Genomic DNA, 7,008 nt, shown 5'->3' with positions numbered 1-7,008 from the left:
TTCATAACACCACAGTATTGAGTAATGTGCCCTCTTCCACATAGGGCAAGCTAGAATGAACTATCTTACCCAGGACCGCCGCAGCGGCGTGGACCAGTGGAGGACTACACAATTAAGAGGTTTGATATCGACTTGTGTGTTTCAATAGGATACCGATGGTATGTTTTGAACCGATTTGATTTAGCCATTCTGAAGTCATCACTTGGTTGAAGCGCTGAACTAGGGAGGCATCGTTTACATATATATTGGTTTTCGCATGCTCTACTAGGTTAATGTCATGAGGTTGGCTATCGAGCATGCCCAAGTGATGACTTGATTGTGTGCTTGCTTGAATTCTTCACATTTCATACCATCGGTTAGTTGTCGAATCATTCCTCGATCATAACCTTCGTTCTTGGTTCATGTATGCTCTCTTCCACATAGGGCAAGCTAGAATTAACTATCTTACCCAGGACCGCCGAAGCAGCGTGGACCAGGGGAGAACTATACTTTGTCTTGTATGCCCTCTTCCACATAGGGCAAGCTAGAATTAACTATCTTACCCAGGACTGCAAAGCAGCGTGGACCAGTGGAGGACTATACTTTGTTCATTACACCACAGTATTAAGTATGGTGTCCTCTTCCACCATAGGGCAAGCTAGAACTAACTATCTTACCCAGGACCGCCGAAGCAGTGTGGACCAGGGGAGGACTATACTTTATACTTCACACACTAGCCATACTGAAGTCATCACTTGGTTGAAGCGCTGAACTACGGCGGGGTAATCGTTTACAGGTTAATATCATATAGCTGCATGCTCATTAGTAGATAATGGAATATTGTATGGCAATATGAGCATGCCCAAGTGATGACTTTGTTTCAAGCTCAACAGGTAGGGTATTGAGTCCTCTTCCACATAGGGCAAGCTAGAATGAACTATCTTACCCAGGACCGCCGGAGCAGCGTGGACCAGTGGAGGACTCTATACTTTAAACTTCACACCACAGTATTGAGTACGTCTTGCATAAAGCCCCTAATGAGAACCACGAGGGCTCTCTCAATGTAGAACCACGAGGGCTCTAGTACCGATTCTCTCGGTACGGCTTGGTCCGTGTTCCTTTATGCTTGTACTCGCGGAAAGTCTCAACCCGGAGGTCTTGACTTTGATTGTCATAGTTGGACTACGACGGGGAATCCGACCATTGCTGACCGAACACCCCTGATTCATCATCTTTCGGATAGGAGGTGCGCCCACCTCCGACGCGGAAGTCTCAACCCGGAGGTTCGGACTTAGAGTTTTTCCCATTTAAAAGTTTTTCTCTTAGCCATACTGAAGTCATCACTTGGTGAACGATTGAACTAGGGCGGGTTAATCGTTTATAGGTATCATGTGGTTTGCATGCTCTCTTAGGTTAAGGTCATGTGGTTGGCTATCGAGCATGCCCAAGTGATGACTTTGTTTCACGCTTGCTTGATTTCTTCATGATTCCCTGTTATATAGTGTAATCATTCGAGAACAGGGAATCTTTGGTTTTGCTCAACAGGTATTGGATGTCAACTTGGTATCTAGATCGCATTAAGTCTCAACCCTTAGGTTCGGACTTGTATAGTGACATCTTGTTACGGTCTTGAGTCTCAACCCGCAGGTTCGGACTACCTAGTGTTTGATCGAATATAATATGGCAACTTGTGCCTAAGTCTCAACCCGCAGGTTCGGACTTCTGTTTATTTGGCCAATGTATGTATAAGGCAACTTGTGCCTAAGTCTCAACCCGCAGGTTCGGACTTGTGTATTTGTTCGAAGTCATGTATAAGGCAACGTGTGCCTAAGTCTCAACCCGCAGGTTCGGACTTGTTAGTGTTTCGTCAACTTTCATATGGCAACTTGTGCCTAAGTCTCAACCCGCAGGTTCGGACTTGTGTATTTGTTCGAAGTCATGTATAAGGCAACTTGTGCCTAAGTCTCAACCCGCAGGTTCGGACTTGTGTATTTGTTCGAAGTCATGTATAAGGCAACGTGTGCCTAAGTCTCAACCCGCAGGTTCGGACTTGTTAGTGTTACGTCAATTATCATATGGCAACTTGTGCCGAAGTCTCAACCCGCAGGTTCGGACTTCTATAGTGTTTCGTCAATTATCATATGGCAACTTGTGCCGAAGTCTCAACCCGCAGGTTCGGACTTCTGGAAGGATCACTTGGCCACTAATGATCCTTCCGCAGGTTCACCTACGGAAACCTTGTTACGACTTTTACTTCCTCTAAATCATCAAGTTCGGTCAACTTCGATAAAGCAGACGCGGTTCACGAGGATCCAGCGAACGATCATCTCCAAAGACCTCACTAAATAATCCATCGGTAGTAGCGACGGGCGGTGTGTACAAAGGGCAGGGACGTATTCAACGCTGGCTGATGACCAGCACTTACTAGAAGTTCCGAGTTCATATGGACCATTGCAATCCATAATCCCTACTAAGTGAGTATTTGAGTGATTTCCCGTTCCTCTCGGAATAGGAGACACGCTGCTACCCACATTGTAGCACGCGTGTAGCCCAGAACATCTAAGGGCATCACGGACCTGTTATCGCTCGATCTCATTTTGCTAAACACAAATTGTCCTGCTAAGCAGCGTACCGTAAGTGCACTTGCGCACACGAACAGCGAAGGTGTCAGGTCATACTCCACCGAAAGGTCCTAACCCGTTCCAATCGGCATCGACGCATTAACGCTGACTGCGTTCTAGTTAGCATATGTGAGTCACGTTCGTTATCGGAATTAACCAGACAAATCAATCCACGAACTAAGAACGGCCATGCACCACTACCCTTAAATTTGAGAAAGAGCTATTAATCTGTCTCACCTCCATAAGTTCGGACCTGGTAAGTTTTCCCGTGTTGAGTCAAATTGAACCGCAAGCTCCATTTCATTGTGGTGCCCTTCCGTCAATTCCTTTAAGTTTCAACTTTGCAACCATACTTCCCCCGGAACCTGACTTTGGTTTCCCGGAAGCTACTGAGAGCACCTGGTTGTAGCGTCTCCCAATTGCTAGTTGGCATCGTTTACGGTTAGAACTAGGGCGGTATCTAATCGCCTTCGATCCTCTAACTTTCGTTCTTGATTAAAGAAAGCATCCTTGACAAATGCCTTCGCTTTAGTTAGTCTTACGACGGTCTACGAATTTCACCTCTCGCGCCGTAATACTAGTGTCCCCAACTACTTCTGTTAATCATTACCTCCGGTCTGAGTACAAACCAATGAAAGATTAGACCAAGGTCGTATTCCATTATTCCATGCAAGATTATTCTAGGGCGTTTGGGCACCCTGCTTTAAGCACTCTAATTTGTTCAAGGTAAACGTGAGCGGTCGAGCTCTATGTTACACTTGCACCCGTTGAAGGGCACACCATGACACAGACTTGGTGCCCTACCACACCATTGAGTCGCAACCAGATTCCGACTTGGCCCACCGACCACGGGTTGACCGGGTCGGCGGAGCCGGACTGTGTTGGACAAGTATCAACTTCGAACGTTTTAACCGCAACAATTTTAATATACGCTAGTGGAGCTGGAATTACCGCGGCTGCTGGCACCAGACTTGCCCTCCACTTGATCCTCGTAGAAGGATTTATGCTCTACTCATTCCAATTATGAAACATCATTAAAGAGTTTCATATTGTTATTTCTCGTCACTACCTCCCCGTCCCGGGATTGGGTAATTTACGCGCCTGCTGCCTTCCTTGGATGTGGTAGCCATTTCTCAGGCTCCCTCTCCGGAATCGAACCCTGATTCCCCGTTACCCGTTGCAACCATGGTAGTCCTCTATACTACCATCCATAGTTGATAGGGCAGATATTTGCGAGATCTGTCGTCGGTGCGAGACCATACGATCAGCATCATTATCCAGACTTCAACTCAATGACACGGAGAACCCGCGATTGGTTTGACTAATAAGTGCACCAGTTCCCGCGAGGGTCCTGGCATGTTGCATGTATTAGCTCTAGATTTTCCACAGTTATCCAAGTAACTAGGTTGATGATCTCGTAAATTATAGCTGTTATACTGAGCCTTATGCGGTTTCACATTAAATCTGTTTGTACTTAGACATGCATGGCTTAACCTTTGAGACGAGCGTATATTACTGGTAGGATCAACCAGAATTCCGACTTTGCGTTCGAATGTTCATTGTCCCATTGCACCCGGAGGAGCAAACACCACGTTCTATATGTTGTCAAGTCCGGTAGCACACGGGAGGCGAGCCCCCGTGCGAACCTCATTGCCCTCGTATCACACACACCCGATGCACCGGACAGGCACTTGAGCGGCATTCGACTCCGCTAAGCGCTCGTGCGCCCGATTGTGCATGCGCTGACGGGGCCTTCATACCCCTACCACAGCGACCTTATGCCAAACTTCCATGAATACTTAGGTGAGCTGACAAGGGCCTTCATTTCCCTACCATCAACTAAAGGACACGCTAGGCGCGTCCGATCATTGCAACTGCGGGGCTTTCATACCCCAATCACCACAGTACGCAATTCACCAGAGTTTAATCACAACCCCCCCGGACATGGCACACTATTAACTTGCAACAAAACTTAGTGTGTGCCGGGCACATCGGTTCCACAAAATCATTCCCGATGTACCCCAATTGGGGTTGCGAACGCATTCACGGTCCTCTGACACACCCAACCAAGCGTGGATACTACATACCTCAAACACCCAGTACACTAACAGACAAATCAACATATGGTTGCTTTCCCCCAGACATTTGCCAATCACTTGGCACCCGGACGGGAACTCGCTCCTTATTGCGCCAATGCCACCCATTTGCCAAGAGCGAGTTCTGTATGTAGATTTCATTTGGAAAGACAACCGTGTACTGGATATTCTATCCGACGATTACAGATGACGAGTACGAGACTCGACTACACTCACGGATAATACATTTTGGGTCGAGATTGCTTTCGGGGTTTTCGATTGGTCTTGCGCTTGTAAACGTATAACTTTGACTTGTGGTAACTTCGGTATGTTAGTCGATCACGTGGATGTGAACTGGTTAGGGTGAGCAATATGTTCACTTGCACTCTGGGTAGGAATAGGTGAGCGCTATAGGTTAAGATCATTGTATGGTTCCATCGTGATGACTTTCGCTAGATAGTAGGATGTTTGGATAGTTATAACGTTTTTGGCCATTTGTTCATAGTGTTCAGTCCATTGAGGAATTCGATTGGTCTTTGCTTCACACACGTGGTCGATCACTTGGATGTGAACTAGGGTGAGAATAAGGTGTTCACTAGTGCTCTTAGGTTTTGGATCAGTACTGAGCACTTGATTGGTTTCGCATAATATGTATCCATAGTGATGACTCTTTCCAGCTTAAGATTTCGTTACCGGTTTCGAATCCTCCCCACGTTCGCTTTTACTTGGTTAGGTTTTCGAGTGTAGATTTGAAAGCAATCTCATGTATGTATCCCATCTGATATAAGCCACTGACAGTTCATGTCACCTCGTTCAACTCTCGCTGGGTCACAGAAGTATGTTACTGCGCCCATTATCCCTACTCGGATAGGTTCGGTTCGTTCGTTTTATACTACGGTGAGTAAACTCAATTTGTGCATCGCATAGCCATGGAAAGCAAGCTTTCGCGGGCCTCTTCGACTGTTTTGATACGAGCTGTGCCCGTGATGCTTGTCATCCCAGGATACTAGACCCCTTTGGACGACCGCATGACCATCAGAAAGTAAATTCCACGTTCGATTTGGGGTGTGAACCCCGAACATAAAGTCTTTGTGTAGAACCACGAGGGCTCTATAGTACCGATTCTCTCGGTACGCTTGGTCCGTGTTCCTTTATGTTCGTACTCTTGTGAATAAGATTCACGTTCGTTTTGGGATATTTGCTACTGTCACCGTTTGAGTACTATGGGGCTTGAACCCCTAACATAAAGTCTTTGTGTAGAACCACGAGGGTTCTATAGTACCGATTCTCTCGGTACGCTTGGTCCGTGTTCCTTTATGTTCGTACTCTTGTGTGTATAATATTCATGTTCGGTTTGGGATATTTGCTACTTTCACCAGGGTCCCGTTCTTCATACAAGTCTGCCTTGCTAATGTGGTAACTTTATAGTGTAGTTCTGACATCCCAATTTTGGGACTTAGCCGATTTTTCGTATATTTCCATATGACCCATAGGGTCCCTTTCTTCATACAAGCTTGCCTAGGGCGATCGGTCAAAACTTGTCTTACTATTCGATTGGTCTTCGCAGTTTCACCCTAGGCAATTCGCCTAGGTCTGTCTTCTTGAGGAGGCCAAAACCCGAAATAAGGAGGTCTGGCCGACCCTGAAACCTCCCCTGTCTTAACTACACTAACCCGATTTTTCAGGGTCCTCACCGTCATACAACTTTCCCTAGGTCACTTATACTCTTGACTTAGGCCATCTGACTTGGTCCGTGTTTCTTCCTAGGGTTCACCTAGGTACTTTGCCTTGCTTGATGTGGTAACTTTTTAGTGTAGTTCTGACATCCCAATTTTGGGACTTAGCCGATTTTTCATGAATTTCCATATGACCCTAAGGGTCCCTTTCTTCATACAAGCTTGCCTAGGGCGATCGGTCAAAACTTGTCTTACTATTCGATTGGTCTTCGCAGTTTCACCCTAGGCAATTCGCCTAGGTCTGTCTTCTTGAGGAGGCCAAAACCCGAAATAAGGAGGTCCAGCCGACCCTGAAACCTCCCCTGTCTTAACTACACTAACCCGATTTTTCAGGGTCCTCAGCGCCATACAACTTTGCCTAGGTCACTTATACTCTTGACTTAGGCCATCTGACTTGGTCCGTGTTTCTTCCTAGGGTTCACCTAGGTACTTTGCCTTGCTTGATGTGGTAACTTTATAGTGTAGTTCTGACATCCCAATTTTGGGACTTAGCCGATTTTTCATGAATTTCCATATGACCCTAAGGGTCCCTTTCTTCATACAAGCTTGCCTAGGGCGATCGGTCAAAACTTGTCTTACTATTCGATTGGTCTTCGC

Source organism: Anopheles ziemanni, unplaced genomic scaffold (genome assembly GCF_943734765.1).
Source record: "Anopheles ziemanni unplaced genomic scaffold, idAnoZiCoDA_A2_x.2 X_unloc_67, whole genome shotgun sequence".
NCBI lineage: Eukaryota > Metazoa > Arthropoda > Insecta > Diptera > Culicidae > Anopheles > Anopheles ziemanni.
The sequence above is the reverse complement of the archived record's forward strand: the minus strand, read 5'-3'. Positions refer to the sequence as shown.